At 44.5% G+C, this 26,717-nt stretch overlaps 1 protein-coding gene across 3 annotated transcripts in view; it reads right to left on the reverse strand.

Moving 5' to 3' along the window:
- The window catches only part of Stau1 (staufen double-stranded RNA binding protein 1), a 45,475-nt gene extending 28,587 nt beyond the window's left edge, over positions 1-16,888 (reverse strand). For all 3 annotated transcript variants that reach the window (XR_007978064.1, XM_052184330.1, XM_052184329.1), the window contains exon 1: positions 16,686-16,888. The gene's annotated coding sequence lies outside the window, so the exon portion shown is untranslated. The remainder of the gene's footprint in view (positions 1-16,685) is intronic.
- Positions 16,889-26,717: the final 9,829 nt, after the last annotated feature.

Here is a 26,717-nt window from a genome sequence, read left to right on the forward strand (position 1 = left end):
ATCAAACTGGTGTCACTCACATGTAGAGAGCGGAGGTTGAAAACTTGGACACAGGACTCCTGGGCCTCACATCAGCTAGCTGACACAAGTGTCTCATAAAAACTTCAGTTGTAGTAGACACACCTTTACTCTGAGCAATGGCATGGCAGAGGCAGCTGGACCTCTGTTCAAGGCCATTCCAGTCTAGACACGATGGGCTTCTGGCCAGCCAGGGCTACAGACACTCTGTCTCAAAAAACAAAATTAATAAATAAATAAAGTCTCAAGCAGCCTCACTAAGCAAAAAGAAGTCACAGGCCCACACTCTTAGTGAGATATTGTCTAAAAATAAATAAAATTGTATACACATACATAATAATCATAACAAAAAAAAAACAACAAACAAAAGCAGAGCCTCACCTTGACTGACAACTATCACTTCATAAGTGTAAACACTCTTTCTGGATTGTGGGGAAAGGAACATGGACATGTTAACCTTGCCAAAAAAAAAATTTTTTTTAATTGCACATGATTTGCTACAAAGTAGCATAACAGTAAACGTGTTCCTCATTCAGCAGTAAATCCGGAACATCCTGGTGACACTGAGGACTCCTAAACAATTTAATACACAAGAAGACAGGGTCCTGAGGCAGCCAGAATTATCTGGCTTTCTGACTAACAAATACAACTCCAAAGTTTTATTAGTATACAACTTTTGTCTGGGTTTGGCAGGTTGTTTTGTTTTTATTTTTTGTTTTTTTAATACAGGGTTTTTCTGTATAGCTCTGGCTGTCCTCGAACTCACTCTGTAGACCAGCCTGGCCTCCAATTCACAGAGGTCAGCCTACCTCTGCTTCCTGAGCACTGGGATAAAAGTCTTCACCACCACACCAGGCTCTTGCTTTGTTTTTTTGTTTTTTTTTTTTAAAGATTTATTTATTTATTATATGTAAGTATACTGTAGCTGTTTTCAGACACCCCAGAAGGAGTCAGATCTTGTTACAGATGGTTGTGAGCCACCATGTGGTTGCTGGGATTTGAACTCAGGACCTTTGGAAGAGCAGACAGCGCTCTTAACCACTGAGCCATCTCTCCAGCCCCTCTTGTTTTGTTTTTTGAAACAAAGACTCACTATATAGTCAAGGCTTGTCTTGTAATAATCCTGCCTCTACCTCTTGAATGCTAGGAAATCACAAGCATATGGCCCCAAGCTCAGATAAGCACTTAAAAATAATTAGCTGTGTGTGTGTGTGTGTGTGTGTGTCCAGCTCCAGGCATACATATATACAACAGCATGTGTGTGGGGTCAGATGATTAACATGCAAGAATGGGTTCTCTCTTTTTTTCTGTCATGGGATTCAGGGACTGAAATCAGGTCACCAGGCTTGCCCAGCAAGCACTTTTAAGCACTGGGCCATCTTGCTCACCCATGACAAGACTTCTAATTAATTTTTCACTAATTAACCTAAGATAATGTAGTATTCGTTTTTGTATAACCAACATATCATTGCCCTTTGTAGAAGTGATCTCAATTCTAAAGAAACGTTTTATTTTTAATTAGATGTGTGTATATGTGTCTATACGTGGATGTGTGCACCTGAGTGCAGGTGATCACAAAAGCCAAAAAGGGTATCAGATCCCCTAGAGCTAGAACTGTGGGTGATGGTGAGCTACCAGCCTTGCAGAGAACTAAATTTAGGTCCTCTGGAAGCACGGGAAGAGCTCTTAACCACTAAGCCATGTTTCTAGCCCAAGACCATTTTCTGAGGCATTTTTTTCTAGTTGCAATTCAGTTTTCTGAGAGTAAAACTCACATCTCACTCTTGCTTTCCCCTCCCTTACCCTCCCCTCCCCTCCCAGGCAACAATCCTTGAACTTCAACATAATTCACACACCTGTAGCAAGGAAAGCCATGAGCACACGTGTGTCAATGCACCTTATACAATAATTTCCAAAATGACTGCTTTAAGACCAATGTCAAGCCAGTGTCCTAGAGTAGTTCTGAATATGTGTGTGTGTGTGTGTGTGTGTGTGTGTGTGTGTATATACCTGTACAAGAAAGAAATATAACCAAACGACTGAAAAACATTCCACTATGTACTTGAATGTGATCCCTAACACATTTGCACAGAATCAAGTAGACATAAAGGATTCTTCTGCACACAAGTATAACTGTTGAGTGGCCTGCTATAAAACAAAACAAAAATAAACAAAAAACCTTCCTGGGGGCAAGAGCAGTGGCTCACAACCCCCCTAATGTTGCAACCCTTTAATAAAGTTCCTCATATTGTGGTGACCCCCAACTATAAAATTATTTCATTGCTACTTTATATCTAATTTTGCTACTGTTATAAATTGTAATGTAAATAAATATCAGTGTTATCCTATGGTCTTAGGCCACCCTGTGAAAGGGTCATTTGACCCCCCAAAGTGGTCAAAACCCACAGGTTAAAAACCCACAGGTTAAAACCCGATGGCTGGAGATGCCTCAGAGGTTTGGAGCTCTTACAGAGGACCCAGGTTAGATGTTTAGCATTCACTTGATGTCTTACAACCATCCATAACTCCAGTTTCAGGAGATCTAATACTCTCTTCTGAGCCGGGCGGTAGTGGGGCACGCCTGTAATCCCAGCACTCTGGGAGGCAGAGGCAGGCGGATTTCTGAGTTCGAGGCCAGCCTGGTCTACAGAGTGAGTTTCAGGACAGCCAGGGCTACACAGAGAAACCCTGTCTCGAAAAAAAAAAAAAACTCTCTTCTGGCCTCCACAGGGATAAGGTACACACATGTGGTACACACATATACACGAAGGCAAAACACACATATATAAAATAAATGCATCTAAATAAAAATATGCTTCCTAAATGAGAACTCATTAATTGTTCCCCCTCAGAAAAACTGTAACACCAAACAAAAGTAAAAAAAAGCTGGGCGGTGGTGGCACACGCCTGTAATCCCAGCACTCTGGGAGGCAGAGGCAGGCGGATTTCTGAGTTCCAGGCCAGCCTGGTCTACAGAGTGAGTTCCAGAATAGCCAGGGCTATACAGAGAAACCCTGTCTGGAAAAAAACAAATACAAAAACAAAAAAACAAAAAAACAAAAAAAAGAAGGAGGAAGGAAATTGAATTCCAAGGCCAGGCAAGGTAGTGTACACCCTTAATCCCAGCACTCAAGGAGGCAGAGCCAGGAGAATCTCTGTGAATTCTAGGACTGCCAAGACTACACAGAGAGACTCTTAGTCAAAAATAAATTAAATAAATAAATAAATAAATAAATAAAGGTTAATTCTAATAGCCTACCTTCCCATAAATCTCATTTTCTTTTCTATCCCTCAAACCTTACTAGGCTCTTATTTCTCCTCCCCTACAACAGGTTTTTTCTTTTGGTTTTTTTTCCGAGACAGGGTTCTAACTGTCCTGGAACTCACTCTGTAGACCAGGCTGGCCTCGAACTCAGAAATCCGCCTGCCTCTGCCTCCCAAGTGCTGGGATAACCCTACAACAGTTTTAAAAATAAATTCAACAATTTATATAATAAAAGGGGCTGTGCAAGCCATAGAGGGAAGGAAGCAACCAATAGTTCTACCCAGCTATAAAGTCTAAGAACTGCAGTCATGACCAACATGGCAAGCTATCCCTAAAAGTGTAATGGTGGCACTCATCCCTTAAAGGTAACCAAGTCTTATGAGACTTAAGACAAAAACAACATGCATGGTACTGGAAACTTTTAGCAAACTACCTGGGGCTAAAGAGTTCATGGATCTTTGATGAGAACCTACAACTGCCACTTTACTAGACCAGCATAATCCCAAACTGCATTCCAAACATGTATCCTCATACCCACAAATAAGTGTAGATCCAAATCCTCACCAAAGAAGCTTCTTTGCATCAGAGACCATAATAGAAAACCGTAATTGGTAAAAAAAAAAAATGCATAAAACAACTGTTGTGGGGTATCCAACACAGCTGATGTATCTCACACAACTCCAGCCTTATCTAACTAAGGCTGAGGGAACACCACAGTAGAAAGGTGGTTATAAAAACTTTAAGAGGCATAGAATCAGGAAGTCTGTTATGAAAGCATGTCTCCTAGAAATGACAGGGAAGCCACACTCATAATGCCTCAACAATATGGATTCCTAAAGAAGACTGCGCAACAGTCATGTTTACACAGAAGAGAGAAATATACTACAGCAACCATAAGCAAAGAACCACAAAGACTAACAATGCTGAGAGCAGAAGTCATTTTCCCCAGGGATGAGCCCCTCTCATTGGCTATTAAACACTAAGAGGTCAGCTCTGAACAGGTATACGGGGGGTGAGGGGATGTCTGTGTGTGTATGTGTGTGTGTGTGTGTTCATGTATCAATATCAAATCAATATCAAAGAAAAAGAAGCCATGAGTTTGAGTGAGTGGTGGGCAGACATGGGAGGGGCTGGAGGAAGGAAAGGCAAATGGGGAAATTATTTAATTATATCTTAATAAAAATAAATTCAGCCGGGCGCACACCTGTAATACCAGCACTCGGGAGGCAGAGACAGGCAGATTTCTGAGTTCGAGGCCAGCCTGGTCTACAGAGTGAGTTCCAGGACAGTCATGGCTACACAGAGAAACCCTGCCTCGAAAAAACAATAAATAAATAAATAAATAAATAAATACATAAATACATAAATAAATAAATAAATTCAGGGCGTTGGAGAGATGGCTCAGTGGTTAAGAGCACCAACTGCTCTTCCAGGGGTCCTGAGTTAAATTCCCAGCAACCACATGGTGGCTCACAACCATCTGTAATGGGATCTGATGCCCTCTTCTGGCGTGTGTGAAGACAGCTACAGTGTTCTCATATAAAATAAATAAATCTTTTTAAAAAATTAAATAAATAAGTAAGTAGCCTTTTCATTTGTGCAGGTATAGCGCACATGAATGTACATCCGTTTCTGTGTATTTAAGCGTGAACAGGATAGGGAAGACAAAGGACAATCTCATGTTGTCCTTCTTCAAGATCCATCTACCTGATTTGGAGTAAGAGGTCTTTTATTGGCCTGAGACCCACCAAAAAGGCAAGGCTACCCAGTCAGGAAACCCCAGGGAGCTCCCTGTCTCTCCCTCCAAGCACCAAGCCCAGCTTAGTGAGAATAAAACTCAAGCCCTCAAGCTGCGTGCCAAGCACTCTACTCATCTGAGAAATCACCACAGCCCTGTAATTTTATAAACAAAATACATTTTTATTGCGTGTGAGAGAGAACACATATGTGCATGTTTGTGTGTATGTGAGAGAACACACATGGAGAGAGGGGAAGGGAGAGGGAGGGACAGAGAGACAGCGAGTGAGCACATAAGCTATGGTGTAAGCATGGCAGTCAGAGGACAACTGCGGGAGTAGGCTCTCTCCTTCCAGGGTTCCCTACCAAATAAGCCTTCTGGTCAGACAGTAAATGTTTTGAAGTCTAAACTTTTTAAGACCATAGGAATTTTCAAACCCACCAGAACACACAGCTATTCATAATCTGCTAGTGATTTCTGAAACCTGAGCTCCATAATATACCACGGAACAGAGCTCCACATCCAAGTTCACCTGCTTTTAATTCAGCAAAAGAGTGCTCGTGTGTGACCAGGCAACATCTAACTCGAAACACCTGCACTGACCGTGGTCTCTATGGAAACAGCTTTCGAGCTCAGCTTCCTAGAAACCAGCCTTGCCTCTCAGCAGCCCCCAGCGACGCCCAGGCAAGACAAGCCTGAGTGGGGTTTTCAATTCCACTCCCAGCTCAAGCAAGTGTCCAATTCTTACTTAGAATTAATGTCTCTGGACCTCAGATTCCCCAAAGCATTCACAGGAAAATTAACAAAGCCTCAATTTCAGCTGTAAACAAAAAACATACCAAGGACATCCTGAGGCCTGGCAGCGTAATGTTTCAGAACGAAAAGCTTACCCAGGGCCAGGCTGTGGTGGCGCATGCCTTTAATCCCAGCACTTGGGAGGCAGAGGCAGGTGGATTTCTGAGTTCCAGGCCAGCCTGGTCTAAGTGAGTTCCAGGACAGCCAGGGCTACACAAGAGAAACTCTGTCTCAGAAAACAAACAAACAAACAAACAAACAAAAACAAAACGAAAAGCTTACCCAGACTCAGCTTAGAAATATATCCACTGGGTTTTGTATACATTTTCTGATTTCTTTATGCTTTGGTTTCCTTGTTGCATACCCTTCCCTCCTACATTGTCTGCTGTCAAATAATTACTATCTCTCAAAGGAGGCGGGCAAGATGGCTCAGGAGGATTAAGCTACTTGTCACACAAGACTAGTGACCTGAGTTCAATACTGAGGTCCCATAAGATAGAAGAACCAGTTCCCACAAGTTGTCCTATGACCTCCACAGACATACAACATATATATTTATACACACAACATAAAAGCACTAAATTAAATGAAAAACTAGATCTTTATTATAATTTATATTCCTTTATGTGCACCAGAAGATTGATGCTGGATCCCATGGAATGGATGATTAAACAAACACCTTCCCTCAGAGCTCTGGCCAGCAGTGCTTTTTTAGCTCCTCCAGGCAAAGTGCTAGCAAGCACACATCAGAGTGCCCCTGGAGTTTGCAGCCCAGCCTGAAATTCTAAACACTGCCAGAGTTGTCTGAATGATCACAAGCTCTGCTTGCCCTCACACAAGAGACAATGTAAAGTGAGCTAAGTCTGGCAGAAGTTTAACAAAAAATCTAAAAAAAATAAAATAAAATAAAATCAAACAGTAAACACGTGGGTGGAGAGATGACTCAAAGCACTGGCTGCTTTGCAGAGGACCCAGGTTCTACTCCCAGCACCCACAAGGCAGGTCACAACTGGCTATAATTACAGTTCCAGGGGATCTGATGCTCTCTCTGTCCTCATCAGGTACAGCACGCACATGATGCACAAACATTCATGCAGGCAAACAATCACAGACATAAACTTCTGTAACTTAAAAAGAAATCAAGCCAGATGTATGTAGTAGCAGAGGCAGGTGGATCTCTGAATTTGAGGTCAGCCTGGTCTACAAAATGAATTCCAGCACAGCCAGGGCTAAACAAAGAAACCCTGTCTAGAAAAACCAAAAAAGAAAGCAAAATACAAAAGTCCTTGTGACTAAGATGCTCAAATTATGTTGAGGGACACCTGCAGCGCTCATGTCTGCATACTTTATGAACATGGCTAGTTTGCCAAGATGGCTCAGAAAGTAAAGATTCTTGCCAGCAAGCCTAGTTACCCTAGTTTGGCCCGTAGGACCTGAACTCTAGAAGAGAACTGACTCCTACAAACTATCCTAACCTCCACACAAGCGCTACAACATATCCACATACTCCCTAAAAAAAAAGTTTTTAGAAGACAGGGCCCTGCACTATCACCACAGTGTTCATTTACTGTCTAATTAAATCCAAAGAAAGAAAGAAATTCAAGTCAGGCTCTTGGGAGGCAGAGGCAGGTGGATCTAAGTTCCAGGTCAGCCTGGTTTACTGGGCAAGTCCAGGACAGTCAAGGCTACATACACAGAGAAACCCTGTCTTGAAAAACAAAACTAACAAACAAAAAACAAAACAAAGAAAATTCAAGCTGCATAAAATAATCTTCCATTTCTCTACTGTTACAAAGAAAAGTCACTGTCCACAAGTCAGTGAGGAATGGATAGCATCAGCAGTTACAGGCAGACCTAGCATTATGAAGAGGCAGACCTAGCATTATGAAGAGGCAGACCTAGCATTATAAAGCTGGACTTTACGCACCTTAAGGAGGGCTCTCTGGGAATAGTGTTTCCTCTGGATCTAAGGGAGTGGGAGGTGGGAGACTCTTCCAAAATGAAAAGCGGGATTTACAGGGGTACATCTGCTCTCCTGAATTGCTCAATTCTTGGGGAACCTAGAATCCATAGGCAGAAGTTTGTAAATGTGACATCAGCATGGCATCATGCAGTGCACACTCGACGCTACCACGGATACAGCTCCTCTGACCTCACAGGGACATGCACGTGGCAAGCTCTTCCTGACAAGAGAGCGGCCCTGAAGGGACTGGCCTCATGCACCGCCCAACCACACGGCCTGATTTCCAAATTTGTGAGCCAACTCCCTCAACTATAGGCCTGCCATCTGATTGTAACTGTCTTTGCTATGTTTAATAAAAACAAAGGCAATTACACAGAAAAACTACTAAAAAGGCATTTCTACATATTGGTCTATAGGATTTAAGATTAAATTACAAAAAAGTAAAAGGAAAAAGTCGCAACAACTATCAGCTAGAGTTCCTTGTCTTGCACTGGCATGTTTTCTACAGGTTTGAATCACTTCAGTCTATCTCTTTCACAGACAGTACAAAACTACTGTTCACTGACTAAATTCCACAAGTCAAGTTACAAGCTTGCTTCTTTTTCTTTTCTATCTTTACACCTCAAGTTCTATCTCTAAATAGTAAAATATGAACAATTCTAATTTGAAAACTGAAAATGTTCTTAACAGACTTTTCAGTCTGGTGTCTAGAGAGACAGAGGCTCAGTCAGTAAATGGCCACCAAGCCTGGCACCTCAGTTCAATCCCCAGGACGCACGTAACTCCCACTAGTTGCATTTTGACTTCTACATGTGTGCTGTGGCAGATATGCACACACAGGTACAGACGCACCACATATACATACACACACACACTTTTTAAAGAAAGCTTAGCACAGTAAGTAGACAGAGATGGGCAAGTGCCCAGAGCTTGCTAGCCTAGCCTTATCAGTGAGCTTCAGAACAGTGATTCTGTCTCAAAAAATACAGTGGGGAAGGCAGAGACAGACAGATCTGGTCTACATAGCAAGTTCTAGGACATCCAGAGCCTCATAAAGACCTGTTTATAAACAAACAAACAAATAAACGTGGTGGGGCTTGGAGCAGAGAAATGGCTAAGTTTGTCGTAAGGGGCGTTAACCACCAAGGCAAGCCTGAGGGCCTAAGGTCAAGTCCTGAGACCTACACGGAAAAAAATTGTCTTCCACAAGTTATCCTCTGACCTCTACATGCACACAGCATAGGGTGCATTCATGGACACATGGACACACACATACACAAGAATTTTGAAATAAAAAGGATGAGGCTGGAGAGCAGGCTAAGGAGTTAAAGAGTACAGGCTGCTCTTTGAGAGGACCTGGATGGGTTTCCAGAACTCACATACACACTTCTAGCCATCTGTGACTCTACTTGAAGGGCTCCAATGCCCTCTTTTGGCTTCCTCTGGTACTAGGCATGCTCATGGTGCACAGACATACATATAGGCATGACACTTATACACATAAGATAAGTAAATCTAGACCATATATAGTAATAATAATAAGTAGAGCCCTTTGTTCTGGTTTCTCTATTATCTTGCTTTCATGAAGCATAAGCTCTGTCTGAAGCTGGGCAGAGTCTAAAAACTTCTATCTTTAATGGATTCTGTAAGAAGCTATCATTACTATGCACACTTAAGTCCCAGATAGAATGCATTAGCTGGTGTTGTCGCAGACCCCTGCACTGGACTCTCAAATGCTCCTAGACACTAAGCCAGAGATCACTTGACTGTGAATTCAGGATCACATACTACAACCTTACAATAGACAATACCGATTTACATTATTTTGTCTTAAAAATACTTAGTTTTGCCGGGCATTGGTGGCACACGCCTGTAATCCCAGCACTCTGGGAGGCAGAGGCAGGCGGATTTCTGAGTTCGAGGCCAGCCTGGTCTACAGAGTGAGTTCCAGGACAGCCAGGGCTACATAGTGAGACCCAGTCTCAAACAAACAATCAAACACAACAAAAAACAAAAGGCAAGGGGGGTGCATATACCTTTAATCCTAGCACTTGGGAGGCAGAAGCAGGAGAATGAGTTTGAGGCCTACCTGGTCTACAAAGTGAGTTGCAGGACAGCCAGAGCTACAACGAAAAACCTTGTCTAGAAAAAAACAACAACAAAGAAACAAAAAACCTGAAAAAGACTTCCTTTTTCCAAGTAACTTTGTTTAGGGGGAATTAGGGGAAGATCTCCAATCCCAGTACTTTCTAGTATCAATGCTGCTCTTTCTTTCCAACCTGCCCCTAAGTGCCTGGCTAATTTAGTTCAGGGTTAAACTGCTTCCTGAATAATTTCTCTTACTTCCTTTGAATCTTTCATGGCCTGAACAAGCCTCTGGTTCTCCTTCTAGCCATGTGTCCCATGTAGCTGGTTCTAAGAAGCTGACCAGCAACACCCACTGCCTTTGGCTGTGAGATGCTACTGAGACGGTGTGAGGTGGGATGACATTCAGGAGGCTAGCATGAAATCAATTGGAATGGCCAGCAAGGTGTCACCCAACACAAGTGAATTAGAAAGGGGTCTGTTCTGGGATAGTGAGGGAATAATACTGCTCAAGTTATTAATTGCTTCCCTCAGGGGCAGGCCTCGTGCTCTCTTCAGATCTTGTTTAATTTTTCCATGTCCTTTTGTGGGGGGGGAGGGGAGGGGAGGGGACACAGGTCTCATGAGGGTAGAACAGTCTTATACTTGCTATGTAGCCAAAACTGGCCATGAAATCCCGATTCTCCTGTCTCCCCTTTCCAGGTGCTGGGATCACAGGCTTGGGTTGATATGCTTGGCCTAAAATCCATGCTTTCCACAAGTCAAAGTAACTGAGGTATAGGTTTTATGTTTTTGCAGAATTCCCTGTTAGAAATGGAATGCTATTTGCTAATGCTGTAATGTACAGAATCCTGGGCAGCCCTCTGTGTCAGAGGATAACATACCCAGTGAAGGCAGATTAAGCTTGAATCCTACAATTCTCTGTTGTCCAACTTACCCAGTCTACCCAGGGAGGTGCCCTAACCCTTTACCTGGACGACAGGCAAGTAGTCAGGGAGATAAGGCTCCTTTAGATTGCTGCAGAGGAAAACTTCACTGTTGCAATGCTGAGCTTACCACTACTGTTAGACAGAGATCTGTCTGATGAGAACTGAGGCACTAAAAGAAGAAAAAAATGCTGATTCTGCACGTATACTGTACACCAGGCTGGCTTCAAACTCAGAAATCCTTCTGCCTCTACCTCCTAAGTGCTGGGATTAAAGGCACGTGCCTTCCTTGGCCTAGAAGAATTCAGTAACAGGCAGCTTTCATTTCTTATATAAACAGAACCTTTTGGATTCTTTTTCTGCATTAAATAACTCTACCAGATAACTATTTGGGGGCAGGGAAGTTGGTTCAGACAGAGTCTGTCTTTGTAGTCCTCACTGTACATAAAACCAGACTAGCCTAGAACTCAGAAATCTGCCCGCCTCTGCCTCCTAAGTGTTGGGATAAAAGGTATGTGCCGCCATGCTTTCTATCTCTGCTTTCCATTTATAATCTTAATATGCAAAAGAACACCTGTGATACCAAAGATACCATGGAGCCCCCACTTACAAGATGACATCACTTTAAATCAACCTTGTCACTAGTGTGAAAATGAAAATATTCAAAAATAACAGGTTACTGGCAATAATTTCCTTTTACTCACTTGAGAATGGTTCACAGTGTGGATTTTAGTTTAGAGCACTGAGCTGTGGAGGAAACAGATATCCAGGCTGTCATCTGGACCCTCTGACAGTCCCTCGGAGCTACTTCTACTCCTACCATCTCTTCTTCAGGCGAGAACAAAAGATTTGGTCAGCATTATCCTGGTGCAAACGTTCAATAGACAATTTGCTTTAAAAGTAGAGATTTTCCAGTCAAATCATAACTGGAAGTAAAAGCCAGCAAAGCTCTTGACTTTTAAAAAAGATCTGGGGCTGGTCACGGCTGTGCACGCCTTTAATTCCAGCCAGCAACTCAGGAGACAGAGGCAAGTGGATCACTGTGACTTGGAGGTTAGTGTGGTATACACGTTGAGTTCCAGGACAGCCACAGCTACCAAGTGAGATCCTATCTCAAAAAGAAAAAAACTAAAATAAAATAAAATCAACCTTAACAGCTGGTGATGTCACTTAGCAGTAGAGCTTTCGGCTATTTTAAGCAAGGCCCTAGGCCCAGCTCAGCAAGCAGAACAGCTAAGTTAACCATCTTTAGTGAATATCATGTGGTGCTGCGGCAACTGTTAAATGCATCAAAACCGGATGACGATGTGAGACAGACAAGCGTGCCAGGGCAGGTGAGCTCAGCGATACGGTAAGGGAGGTGGTACTTAAAGGGGCCAGGACGAAAGTTCCAGAAACTTTGGTATGTGTTTAAAACTTTGTAATAAAATGTTGGGAGAAGTAACCATAGCAACTCACAAGTCTTCTCAAGTTCATTTTTTAGCTTGCAATGTCTGTATCTTAGAGCAGCGTAAGCACTACAGCTGGGGTCCTAGAAAGACGTTTTTTGCTTTTGAAAATTCTACAAACACTTCATCTATTACAGGCCCCATGTAAAACAAGTCACGAAAATTCTATCAATAGTTTGACATCTCTAAAACTTCAAGCTAAAAGAACGCTTTGCAAGCAATTCCAAGAGCTGTCATCTGAGGGGACAACAGTGTCACTTAAGATGGACCGTCTGGAGGTCCTAACACTCCAGCTGGGAGGGACGATGAGGGGAGAAGTCAGACTGTACAACTATACACAGATTGTCCAAGACAAAATGAAAAGTTTTATTTATCAAAAACCCACAGCCTGGGAAACTGAGCAGGTCCACTCTAAAGACACTCTGTTCTCTTGGATCTAGGTAAAGAGCCTCCAGGAAGGGAATGTGCACTGGGTCCTGCATCTGACCTACCCTGGGTACAGCAGGAATAAGGCTTTGGCTTGGCCTTCAGACTAGGGGACTCCGGGGACCCAAGAGCCAGATCCACGCCTAAGCTTAAAAACAATTTGTATATAAATGAGCTTTCTGAATACACCTTAAGAGAACATCTATTTGAAGAGACTACAAGGGTAGTAAAAATTCTAAGTACTCCAAAGTTTTACTTTAAGCCTAATGGGGAAAGATCATTGTTCTTAAATGTTCTATTCCTTCTTAGACATCAATTCTGGGATTAAGGACAAACTCCTAAATTAATCTGAAGAGACAACCCCCTCCCACCACCCTGGCTGGAACAACTGAAACCACAGAACACTGGCACTGTACTAACCAAGCTCTTAGGGGAGAAATAACAAAGTTACAGAGAAAATTGAGCAACAGCAGCAGTCACGACAACATTCTGGTCAAGCTCGTCTCTGTGAGGGACCTTTGCTTTTAGCCTAGGGACATGCCAGTCTCTGACCTGGAGCTGCACCCTGTCCACAGTGCTGTTCTTAGCATTCAGCCAATCTGTGGTTTGTAAACACTGCAGGTACCTTCAGACAGCAATTCAATGGGGGGTGCAGTAGATTGGGGGTTTACAATAGAGAGATTAAACCTGCAGCCTTGTCTGTGTTAGGCAAGGGCCCGCCATGGAGCTCCGGACAGCCCGATGGTCCTTTTCTTTTTACTCAGAGAGAGAGAGAGAGAGAGAGAGAGAGAGAGAGAGAGTGTGTATATGTCTCTGTCTGTCTCTCTCTCTCTCTCTCTCTCTCTCTCTAATAGCTAGGACACACAGCCTGGGGGTTTTTAGAAAGCAAGTTTTGTTTATTTTTCCTTTTTGTTTTGTTTTAAACAGAGTCATCTTTTTGTTGTTGTTGTTAATTTGTATTTGTTTACTGAAAATAGATTCTTCTTTCATACAATACAACCTAACTACAGTTTTCCTTCCCTCCAGGCCTAACTCCACACTCCTGTCTCCTCCAGAACAAAACAAGATATAATAAAATAGGACAAAAGCCCTCACAAAGCTGGACAAGACAATCCCACAGGAGGAAAATAGTTCCAAGAACTGGCAAAAGAGTCAGAGACAAAACTGCTCCCTCAGTCTCATGAACACACCAAGCTAAAGTCTATACCATGTTTGCAGAGAACTGAGAACAAGCAGACCGTGCAGCCCTGCGCTCGCTCACAGCTTCTGTCTCCACAAGCCCACACGCACCCTGCTTGGTCCTCTGTCCCCTCTGACTCCTACAATCTTTCCTCCCACTCTTCCCAGGGGTTCCCAGACCCGAGGGAAAAAAGCAGATAAATTTAAGACTGTCTAATGTCTGACTGTGTGGAGTCTGTCTTTGAACAGTCCCTAAACAAACGAGTCTGCAAATAGTGCCAAGCATATCCTTTGCCATGTCACAGATTATGATAGACTCAGCCAAGTGGTATTTTAAGGCTGTGATAGAGAACCTGAAGTTGTTTTGAAGTGTTAAAGTTGAATGCTATAGAGGGCACTGTGTATTTGGTCACCCAGCTTTGACACTTATTAACTCATAGCTAAGGTCTGACTTATTTCTTCTTGAACCCCCTCCTTTAAGCAAATCCTAAATCTATCATAATCTTAGTCATTTTGATTTTAACCAGATCACCTCAGGCTGATTATTAAATTGCCAATGAAATGAAATTTCTCAGTATATGGATTGATAGTGCACAGGCTCTCTCTCTCCTCTCTCTCTCTCACATTTTTTCTTTGGAGGTCTGGCTTCTTGGTTGACACATGACTAAGAAGCAGCAGGAAAATGGCTGCAGAGTTAGAGGACTCCCCTCCTCTAAGGGACTCCCACTTTTCAGCCCAGATTTCAGCCTTACTCCTAAGGACTGAATCAACAGCTCCTCAACTATTAGTGACTGAAAGTCAGCCAAATGTTGAATGCCTCTGATCCCAGCACTCCAGAGGCAGAGGCAGGCTGATCTCTGTTCAAAGCCAGCCTGGTCTACAAAGCAAGTTCCTGGACAGCCAGGGCTATGTTACACAGAAAAACCCTGTCTCTAAAAACAAAACAATCCAAAACAAACAAAAAAGTCATTACACTCAACAATTTACGCTAGAAACTATTTCCTGACTGTTACAAAAATATTAGGAAGATGTTGAAAACAGAACACACTGCTTTGCAATATCGAGATGGGTGCGATATAAACATTCTCCACTTACTAAAGAAACTGTCCAAAATAATCTGCCCATAGGCTCAAGAGAAAGGTAGCTCAGGAAAAGGCGCAATGCTTAGAGACTGTTCCAGGAAAAAAGGTAGAAAGCCGTCAAGGAAGACAAGACACCAGAGGTTGACCTCCGGCCTCCACTCAGAAGAGCACAGAAAACGCACACGGTATTACTCTTGTAAGTCTGCTCCCGAATGAGCTGTGAATCTTTAAGGAGGGGATGCTTATGACACTAAGAACAGATTAAAAACAAAAAAATGAGGTTTTGAGATGGCTCAGTATGTCAAGTCTTTGAGCATGGAGCCTGACAACCTACTGAATCTCACAAGTTGTCTTCTGACTTCCACAACAGCTGCTGCTGATATAATACTCAAAAATAAAACCCAAAGTACTTCATCTTACTAAAGAAAACAGAGAAAGGCTGAGTCAGAATAAAGACAGTCTCCTAAAAGTTCACCAGAATGGCCAAGACTTCTGCCTCCACACTCCCCAAATGTATTTTTAGTTTTTACTTCAACAAGTAGTGATGTAATTTACATTTGCTAAGCACACATCCCTGAAAGACCAAAATCCTAGTTTAAATCTCTTCCAACACTTCTAATTCTCAAGAATTAGTTACCCAGTACAGAGCAAGTTCCAGGACAGCCAGGACTGTGCAGAGAAACCACATCTCAAAACAAACAAACAAACATACAGAACTACAGCTACAAGCAGTTGAAAACAGTGACCTTAAAAAAGGGCACACAATACGATGGGCAAACAGATCAAAATAAAGCTTCATGCCACAAGGAGGGAGTTTAAGGGAAACCCGGGCCCCCGGGAGTGAAAAGCATCTTTGCATACTCCACCTCCAGAGCTTGACACACAGGAGGGCTTCTAAAAGGTCTGCTGAACCCAAGGGGAACTTATGCCAGCAACTTTCTCATAAAAAGGAATGGCAATAAGGTTCTGGATGGTGGCATGGAAACATGGGACAGGTTGCGTGCGGAGCCTAGGGGAGCCGGTGAAGCCCCTACAGCTGGCTCTACAGAGACGGTGGCTTTACATCCATACCCTGCCTGGTACAGTGTCCCCATTAAGCGCGCGCCCCTCTGGTGCCAAGGAAGCACAATGCCCAGGCACTGCCAGTGGGCACGCGGGATTCTTCTGCCTCGGAGAAAACCCTAAAGGGAAGGTAGGTCAACTTCTGCCCAGTCTGCACCCTAAATTATACCTTCATATCACGTTAATAAATTATGCAAACGGCTTATTGGGACACGACGTGGGTCTGGCACACTGATAAGCGCTTTACACGCCCCATTTCACTGCAACTTCACAGCCTGAAGAGGCAGGGACCGGGTTGGGACAGGATTAATACTATCCCCCCTCCTTTTTCCCCTCACAACAGAGACACAAAGAGTATGAAGTGACTTACGAAGGGGGCAGAGCCGGGAATTGGCACCTTATTCCGCGGCTCCGCAGTGGCCGCACCACCGTGCACAGCACCGAAACCCGAATGCCTTCCGACCGACCCGGCCCCTGCCCGCGCCCCCCCCCCCCGCCCCCGCGTTAACTCCGCGGCACAGGGCCCACGAGCGGCGCGGAGGGCCCGCCTCCTCCGGGAAGGCCCCGCGGGCGGAGACGGGCCTGGGCCGCAGCTCCCGTGCCCGCGAGGCCTAGCCCACCCGCCGCCCACCCCCCCGCTGACGCCGTGCCTGCGTGGGTTCTTCCGCGGCCCGGCCCGGCCCAGCCGGCCGCCTTACCTGGCTGCTTCCCCAGAGCTCGTCCCGGGGCCGGCGGTCTTGGGCGGCGGCGAGGAGGGGAAGAAGCAAGACAAGAGGGCGAGGAAAAAGGGACCGGGGGAGGGAAGAGGCGGAGTGGCCGCGGAGAAGGCGGGCGCCGCCGGGCCGGGGGTCAGAAGAAGGGGGAGCGCACACAGACGCGACGACAAACCAGCGCAAACGCTGAAGAGCGGCTCGGCGCCCGCAGCCTGGCAGGAAGTGACGGGGGAGGGGCCGCACCCGCCCCCGGCCCCCGCCCGCCTCCATGCCGGCCCCACCCCCCAACACCGCGGCAGGAACCACAAGTCCCAGCGGGCGCCGCGTCCAGCATGCGCTCTCTAAGCACGCAAGGCCAATAGGGGCCGGGCAAGGCTGCGTTGGGTCTGAAGCATGTTGGGAGTTGTAGTTTCTCGGGTGCTCTGGCTCGGCCTGGAATACAGGCCTAACTTCCTATCTTTTCTTGGCTTTATGTTACCTTCCTACAGTCACTCCTTCTTCCCTAGGCTTGTTAACTTGCTGCTGAGTGCAAGATCAGAAGCTGAAAATACAGTGAGAATGCACAAGTCCCTACCCTCATGGAGTTTACATTCTACTGGGGAAATCAAAGCAAACGAAGTTTGAACCTAAAACAGACAAGCACAAACCCTTTCTGGTTGCTTTCACGCAGCTCTAAACTGAGGGTGGTTCTGTGGACAAGAGCCTGGTATGGACTTATTTAGTGTGGTCCTGGTAGAAGCAAGCCTCTATCACTCATCCTGTAGCTTTTTTATTCTCCCTCTTGGGTTTTCTTTCCTTGGTGTTTTTCTTAATTTTCTGAGGGATTGGGGGGTGGGTATGAACAGGTGTCCACCCGAGTGCAGTGCTGTCACTTCCTGCCTGGTGCAGAGGTTACAGGCAGTTAGTTGTGAGATAGATCCTCTTCAAGAGTGGTTAAGTGCTGGGCTGTCTCTCTAGCCCTGTAGCAGTCCTCTTATGGGAGGCAGGGGAGACAGGTCTTTGGAACTAGAAATATGGGGTGCTTGTTGGAGGTTATAGGAACTGAGTCACTGGGGTCCTCTGTGAGTTGTTTTAAGTGATACCTGTGGGTGAAGTACCTAGGTAGACATTATAGCTAGAGACCCAAGACTCTGGGTTCCATCACTACCCCAAAAGTACAAACAAACCTAGCCAGGTGGTGACATCTGGAAAAAAAACAAAAAATAATAAATAAATAAATAAATAAATAGCCCAGTCTCCTTGTCAAGGCACTGTGACTGACTTTGCATGAATTCATGATGCCATCTACTGTAGCTAAAAAGACCCTCCTCTGACTTGTGTAGGCCTCCGGAGACTCTTTTTATCTGAATCAAGTCTCCTTAGTTTGCTACTTGTGAAATTCAGTGACACTGAGTTCCAGAACCAAAACCAGCCCACCCTTCCAGTTCCCAACCAACTCATGGCTAAGCAAGCAACACACAGATATACACTTCAGAGCCGTAAAGATGCCCACTGGGTAAAATGTGCATATTTACACGCAAAATAATAAATTTTGGTGGGTTTTCGGGGTTTTTTTTGTTTTGTTTTTGGAGTTTTGTTTAAAATGGGGTCTTACTATTTAGCTCTGGCAGGCCTCAAATTCAGAGAGCTCAGAATACCCCTGCCTCCTGGGTGCTGGGATTAAAGGTATGTGCCACTACAACCAGCTTAAAATAATTAACTCCCCAGGCCCTGTTTCCCTGTGTAGCCCTGGCTCTCCTGGAACTCCCTCTGTACACCATGCTTGCTTCAAACTCACAAAGATCCTTCTGCTTCTGCCTCCAGAGTGCTAGGAATAAAAGTGTGTGATACCAACCCCCCAGCATAAATTTTATTCTTTATTTTTGGTTCGTTTGCACAAAGTTTTGCTATGCTGCCCAAGCTGGCCTCTGTCTCTAGACAGAGTGATTCTCAACCTTCCTAATACTGTGATGCTTTAATACAGTTCCTCATGCTGGGATGACCCCCAACCATAAAAATATTTTTGTTATTATTTCATAACTGTGATTTTGCTTCTGTTGTGAATTGTAATGTAAATATCTGATATGCAGAATATCTGATATCCCACCCCTGTGAAACGGTTGTTTGGCCCCAAAGGGACTCAGAGCCACAGGTTAAGAACTGCTGTTCTAAGCCAGGCGTGGTGGCGCATGCCTGTAACCCCAGCACTTGGGAGGCAGAGGCAGGCAGATTATTTCTGTGTTCGAGGCCAGCCTGGTCTACAGAGTGAATTCCAGGACAGCCAGGGCTACCCAAAGAAACCCTGTCTCAAAAAACCAAAAAAAAAAAAAAAAAAAAAAAAAAAAAAAAAAAAAAAAAAAAGAACTGCTGTTCTAGAGGCTGAAGAGATGGCTCAGCAGTCAAGAGCACTGACTGCTTTTCTGAAGGTCCTGAGTTCAAATCCCAGCAACCACATGGTGGCTCACAACCATCCTTAATGAGATCTGACTCCCTCTTCTGGAGTGTCTGAAGACAATTACAATGTATTTAAATATAATAAATAAATCTTTTTTTTTAAAAAAAAACCTGCTATTCTAGGTGATCCTCCTGCCTGTGTCCCTCAATTGCTAGGATTACAGGTGTGTACCACTATGCATAACTAATAAAAACAAACCCAGTATGGTCATGGTAGCACATACTTTTAATCCCAGCACTAGAGAGGCAGAGGAGGGCAGATCTCTGAGTTCAAAACCATCCTGGTCTACAGAGCAAGTTTCAGGCTCAGCCAGGGCTACACAGTGAGAGCCAGTAACAAAATTACAACAAAACAAACAAGTCTGCGGACCTTGGAAGAAAACTGTTAGTTTATATACAGAAGAAAACAAACTGCCTGGAAAGCACTGTACTGCCTGGGAAATGTTAGTGATTCTCCCCAAACAGACAGGTGCCAATCCGATGCAATCACAATAGATTCTTTTTAATTTACTCAGGGCCCTCGGCACACCACCGCCATGCAGTACAGTTTTGGTAATGAGGAGGCCCAAATAGTCTATCGAGGCAAGATTTTATAGTAAGCAACAAGAGGGGTAGGGGGCGGAGGGGAGGGGCATGTGAGTGTGTAAGCATCTAATTGGAGAGCTACTATGGCCTTTAACACAATTGGCTGGTGCTGGGAGTCATATCATAAACTTAATGTCTGCTTCCCTCTGCATTGGTGGTCATTAGGCAGGGGGTGGCCTTGTAACCTGGGGGTGAGGATCTGTTGGGGTAATGACCTGGAGAAGCTGGTCTTGGAGGTGTGACCTGGAGATGCAGGTCTTTTGGGGGGTGAGCCTAGAGACTGGAGCTAGGCTTGGGTTTTGTTGGGGGGTAACTTGGAAACTAATGCTAGGTACCAGCCTGTTAGTTTACCTGAAATCAAGTTCTATAAAATAGAGTCTGAATTTAAAAGATTTGGTCTCTCAGCTCCAGGAAGTCCCAGGGCTACTGTGTGCCTGGATCAAGCACAGTTCTTCGGTTCAGGGTAGTTCTCAAAGAGAACAGTATTACATCTTCAGGTTGTCCTGAGTTTGTAGTATCTCTTGTTCTTTTCCCATTTCTTCCATGGAGTTTGTTCACTTGTCTATAAAAAGGGCTCAGGCTAGCCTTTAATCCCCACACTATGGAGGCAGAGGCAAATAGATCTCTGAGTTTGAGGCCAGCCTGTTCTATAGAGGACTGAGAAACACTCTCTTGAAAATCAACATACTAAACAACAAAAAGTTAATGGGGGAGAAGGGCTTTGCTACAAAGTGAGTTTAGGGGCCAGCCTGGGCTACATGAAACTTTGTCTCAAAAAAACAAAAAAGAAAATAATGTAGGACATTAGGACATGTAGGACAGGCAACATTGTTGAGCTATCCTTAACAACTACAGTCTTGGCAGACTGTTTTCTAGGACTGCAGAGGCCAATGCAGCTGACATCCAGAGAAACCTGAGCGAACTCCAGATTCACAGCAGTGGCCTGGCTGTTCAGTCTCGGGTTCTGGAGAGAAGCGACCAGAAAGCTGTAGACAGGAAATGGGAGTCAGTGTAGGGTCCTGCAAAGACTGGCTGGCTGGTCAACCTTGGGAGTGGACTGAGCACCACTCAGTGAGGCAGCTCCTTAGACGGGGACATGGGTGATTTCATGTGGGAGCATCTATGGGGAAGAAATGGGTGGATGTGTGAGTTAGTAGGATGCTGGGACCATAGATATGGGGAAGGGGGCTAAAGGTTTCACTATGGCCCATTGTGGAAGTGGAAGTGCATACCCTTAATCTCGACACAACGCAGAGGCAGAAAAGGTCTCTCTGTAAATTCAAGGTCTTCAAATGCAGTTCCCGAGTGTTGGGATAGGCATGTGGTGCCACACCTGGCCTTGGGGAAGTTATCCTGTGGCACTGGTAAGAGCTGGGTGCTGAAAAGCACTTACTCCTGAAGAGGATCCAGCTGGCTTCCCAGCACCCTCATGGCGGCTCCCAACTCTCCACAGCTGGTTCCATCATTTGGTCATGTTTCTAAAAGGTTCAACCCATCATGTGTGACCATGGTGTGAGACAGTCTGTAGCTTGGTTGGGCAAGGCCACTCCGGATACTCGACTCCATAATCCTATGGCCATCAGTCACGTGTGGCCAGGCCCATAGTGTTCTGGCTGAACCTTTGCAGTCGCCTGGCAACAGCCAGGCTTTCTCCCCCCCTCGGTTACCTGGCTGTTGCTAGGTAACCCAGCTTACTATAAATGGAGGCTTCCTGCCCCTCCTCTCTCTCTCTCTCCCCACTTCCTCTCTCCCATGTCTCCTCATCCCTCTTCTTCCTCCCTCTTCCATGTGGTCATACCCATCCCTCATCTCTCTATCTTCTCTTTCTACTTTTCTCTCTCTACTCAGAGAGAGATGGCTCAGCGGTTAAGAGCACTGACTGCTCTTCTGAAGGTCCTGAGTTCAAATCCCAGCAACCACATGATGGCTTACAACCATCTGTAAAGAGATCTGATGCCCTCTTCTGTGTCTGAAGACAGCTATAGTGCAATCACATATAATAAATAAATAAACCTTTAAAAAAAAAGGGCATTTGGAAAAATAATTTTTTTTAAAAAAAAGATGTGGATCTGCTATAAAGTTATGGTCGTGAGCAGTCATTGATGCAGAAAAGTAACTTGGTTCAGAGCAGGGTCAAGCTGACCACGCACGTACCCTGTTATGTTCAGTATGAGGTTTATTAATCTTAGGAAAGCTTTACGTAGGACCCATCAAATTAAAGGTCAGTATAAACTGTTATATCTAAAATGGCTTGAGTCAGAGCTGACCACCGGACAGCACTTCCTACACAGTGAGTGTATGAGCTCACTGTGGGTTTTTTCCTTTATATGCCTGCCCTGAGAAATGTTTGATGCTGTAGCCTCAGATAATTCTGAGACACTCCCTGAACTGATCAGTATTAGTAAATGGGATGGTTTACATTCAATAAACCATCTCATTCTGACTAAGACTGGTGTGTGTGTGGTTTGTGGAGCAAATCGTGAACCCAACACTCTTGACAAGCTGCCAGTGCTCTTAACTTTATACCATCAATCCAGCCTCTAGATGATGATGGTGGTGGTGGTAGTTAAATCATTGTGACAGGATACGTGTGCTCTTAACAGATGACCCATCTCTCCAGTCCTGTGGATCAAAAATTTAAACAAAAAAGGATGGTGTGAAGGTCATCAGAGGAGCTGTGCGGGGCACATCCCTGTAATCCCAGTATGTGCGGTATTCAGGTAGACTGATCAGGAACTCAAGGCAGCCTCAGCCACCTGGTGAGTTCAAGGCCATTGAAAAGAAAAAAATGTGTCCTAGGGATAAATGTTGTAAGGTCTGAGTAACTGTCTCAGAATGAACAAACAAAAGTAGTAGAGAAACCTCGGAGGAAAACAAATGCCTAACTCTAAGATGGAGAAGACCTCTTAAAGTATAAAACAAAGTTTAGGATATCTGAAGAAAAAAGTCAGAACATTTGATGTCTTAAATGAATGAATGAACAAACAAACAAACAAATAAATGTGGGGCTGGAGAGATGGCTCAACAGTTAAGAGCACTGACTGCTCTTCCAGAGGTCCTGAGTGCAAATCTCAGCAACCACACGGTGGCTCACAACCATCTGTAATGAGATCTGACGCCCTCTTCTGAGGTATCTGAAGACAGCAACAGTGTACTCACAAAGTACACTTTCTCGGAAAAAAAAAAAAGTTGAGATTAAAGGCATGTCTCCTACCTTAAAGACCCAGATTAGAAGTGGCTCTTCTTCAAAGTAAACAAAAATCCCTCACACATATGCCCTCCATTTTCTTTTTTTCTTTTTTTTTTGGGGGGGGGTAGGGGGGGTTGAGACAGGGTTTCTCTGTGTAGCCCTACCTACTCACTTTGTAGACCAGGATGGCATCGAACTCAGAAATCTGCCTGCCTCTGCCTCCCAAGTTCTGGGATTAAAGTCGTGCACCACCACTGCTTGGCCCTCCATTTTCAAGAATTGCCATCACAGTAATTAATCATATAAATGAGAAAGGTTAATGGCAAACTTTACAACTTGTAAAGAGATATGAATAATAAAAAGATTTCTAACAGAAAAAAAATGGTCAAAAATATCTATAGTCAGTTAACAGAAAAACAAGTCTCTATTAATCCCATGAGAACTCCAGGCCTGGCATGCCTTCGATCTCTGGAAGCCTGAGACAGGAGGATCTCCATAAGTTCAAGGCCAGCCTGAACTCCAGGCTACTGAGATAGACTATCCCAAGAAAACCTTTTCAAAAGGAAGAGAGGATATGATCATGAGGGGCGTGGCGAGTGTGGGTGGCGGTTGGGGTGTAGCTTTGTACAAGGCTCTTGTTTTGATCCCCAACCCAAAGGAAAAAAAGGGATCAGTAGAAGGGCTCACACCTGAGATTTCAGTCTGAAAAGCTGAGGCAGGAGGATTGCCTCACATTCAAGGCCAGCCAAAACTACATATATACTTTCCTTTCTCTTTTGTTGTTATTTTAATTTTCACTTTTTTTTTTATTGTAGTGAGGTACATGCTCATGTGAATGACTGGAATGGAGGTGGCCCATTTTATGCCTTGCAGGTAGAAGCAAGAGGACAACTTTGTGGAGTCAGTTCTCTCCTTCCACCTTTAACTTGAGTTCCAGGGACTGGATTCAAGTCATCACATTTGTCACCCAAATCTTTACCCGCTGAGTCATCTCATCTCACTGCCTAATTGAGTTTGTATGTTTTAAGATTTACATTTTTTAAGTTTTTTTTTAATGTGTCTAGGTGCTTTGCCTGTACGTGTGTATGTGAACAATGTGCCAGAGCAGGTGGCCAGATCCTATTGGAACTAGAGTTACAGATGGATTGTAAGCCACAGTGTGAGTGCTGGGTCTTCTGGAAGAGCAGCCAGCACTCTTAACTGCTGACCCATCTCTCAGCTGTTCCCCAACTGCTGTCTGCCTTGGAGACAAAGTCTCCTGCAGCCCGGGTGGCCCTGACCACCAGTAGGCGAAGCACACATGGGTCGTCCTGTCCTCCTGGGTCCACCTTCCAAGGGCTGAGGTTACAGGTGGGTACCAGGCGGTCCTGCTCATGGGGTCGTATCAAACCCAAATCTTCATGTGTGTGAGGCAAGCCCTCTACCAACTGAGCTGTAATGCCAACCTCCAAAATAATACCAAAAAAGTTCGAAGGCTGGGCTGGAGAGATGACTCAGCTGCTAAAAGCACTGGCTGCTCTTCAAAGGCCTGAGGATTACCAACACTAACATGGTGCCTCACAATCATCTGAAACTTGAGTTTTAGGGAATCCAATGCCCTCTTCTGGCTTTTGTGGCCACTACAACCAGATCTACATGCAGGCAAAACACCCATACACATCAAATAAATACATAAATAAATAAATAAATAAATAAAGCTTATGGTACAAGTCTTTTTCTTCTACTACTACTTTATTTACTTATTTATCTTGAACAATTTATTTCTTTATTTTCTTTATGTATGTAAGTACACTGTAGCTGTCTCCAGACACACCAGAAGAGGGCACCAGACCTCATTACAGATGGTTGTAAGCCACCATGTTGTTGCTGGGAATTGAACTCAGGACCTCTGGGAGAGCAGTCAGTACTCTAAACCGCTGAACCATCTCCCCAGACCCTAGTGAGGGTTTCTATTGCTGAGATGATACCCCATGACCAAAAGACTGCTTGGGTAGGAAAGGGTTTATTAGGCTTACACTTCCATATTGCTGTTCATAATTAAAGGGCATCAGAACAGGAATTCTAACAGGGCAGGAACCTGGAGGCAGGAAGTGAGGCAGAGTCCATGGAAGGATGCTGGTTACTGGCTTACTCCCCATAGCTTGCTCAGCCTGCTTGCTTTTAGAATGCAGGACCATCAGCTCAAGAATGGTGCCACCCACCATAGTCTGGGCTTTCCCTCATCAATCGCTACATAAGAAAACACCTTATATCTGGGATCTTATGGAGCGTCCCTCATTTCAAATAACTCTGGCTAGTATCAAGTTGACAGAAGACTAGCCAGCACAGAAACCCTGTCTCCAAAAAAAAACAAAAAAATTTCCCGGCACAGGTGAGGCAGAGGCAGGCAGATTTCTGAGTTTGAGGCCAGCCTGGTCTACAGAGTGAGTTCCAGGACAGCCAGGGCTACACAGAGAAACCCTGTCTCGGAAAAAAAAAATTACGAATAAAAAAAGTCTGACAGTACTTTGTATAGAGGCGTTATGCACTCCAAGGCAGAGAGGTTAGATGTAGGGATTTGAGTTAGTTCTAGGCCATCAAGACAGCCTCTGACAACATAGTTGACCTAGTTAGTTCTCAAATTTAATGCCAAGTAACCCAATGGGAAAAACAACTCCATCAGCATATGTAACTAATTTTTTCAAATCCTATTTTTAATGCTGATTCTTAAATACTTTAAACTCCTTTGTAGCCTACCACCTACCAGAAGTGTTGGAAAAGAAAGGATATGGGGCAGGGGGGTGGGGAGGATGAAGTGAACCTATTTAGAAATGGTTCTTTTTTTTTTTTTTTTTTTGGTTTTTGTTTTTTGTTTTTTTCTGATTTGGGTTTTTTCGAGACAGTATTTCTCTGTATAGCCCTGGCTGTCCTGGAACTCACTCTGTAGACCAGGCTGGCCTCGAACTCAGAAATCCACCTGCCTCTGCCTCCCAAGTGCTGGGATTACAGACGTGCGCCCACCACTGCCCAGCTAGAAATGGTTCTTTGGAGCAACTCCCATCTGTGTTGTCTGGAAATCAGCGGTTCAGTTCACAGGTTAGCAGTGACAGCTCAATCCACTCACAAAAACTTCACAGATATACCAGCAGTCCAGTTCAGTAGAGTAGGTTAACGACAGCAGTGGTATGACCTAGCAGAGACAGCCAGGCCTCAGCCTCATCTCCAGTCAACAAGAAGGACCAACAGGAGCACAAGGTTAAATTCTCCACTGTGACCCAGCAAAGATCAGCAAAAACTGGAGACCCACAGGCATTACACCTAGCTGTACCAGCAAGCCAAGGTCTGTCTCTGTCCCTTCGGCGAGTCCTATTTATACCCTCCAAACATCATGTGTTCTCCACATTCCGTGTCTTAGCACAGGTCTTGCTTCAGCCTATGTCTTATCTCAGCACGAGTCTTGCCTTAGCACATGTATCCAATCAGCCCAAGTCTTCCAACTCCCAACAAATGGAGCTCAACTACACAATGTAAGGTGGACCAACATATATGTAATGTTAACAAAGAATCTTTTATCACATGTATTTCATGTGTCGTTTTAGCAGAACAGTCTCTCTTGTGTCTGATTTAGTGAAACATTTTCTTCAGGAGTCTTAGTCTCTCACCTGTGTCTACTTCAGGAAAACACTCCTTTACTTGTTTGCCCCAGCAAAACACCACCCAACACAACCGACTCTCCAAAGAGCCCTTAAGTTTCTATTTCATACAGGACCCGGAGTGACTCAAAGACAGCAGTATCACCATGGCTCACCCAGCATGGGTGACAGCTCACA

Source organism: Apodemus sylvaticus, chromosome 5 (assembly GCF_947179515.1).
Source record: "Apodemus sylvaticus chromosome 5, mApoSyl1.1, whole genome shotgun sequence".
NCBI lineage: Eukaryota > Metazoa > Chordata > Mammalia > Rodentia > Muridae > Apodemus > Apodemus sylvaticus.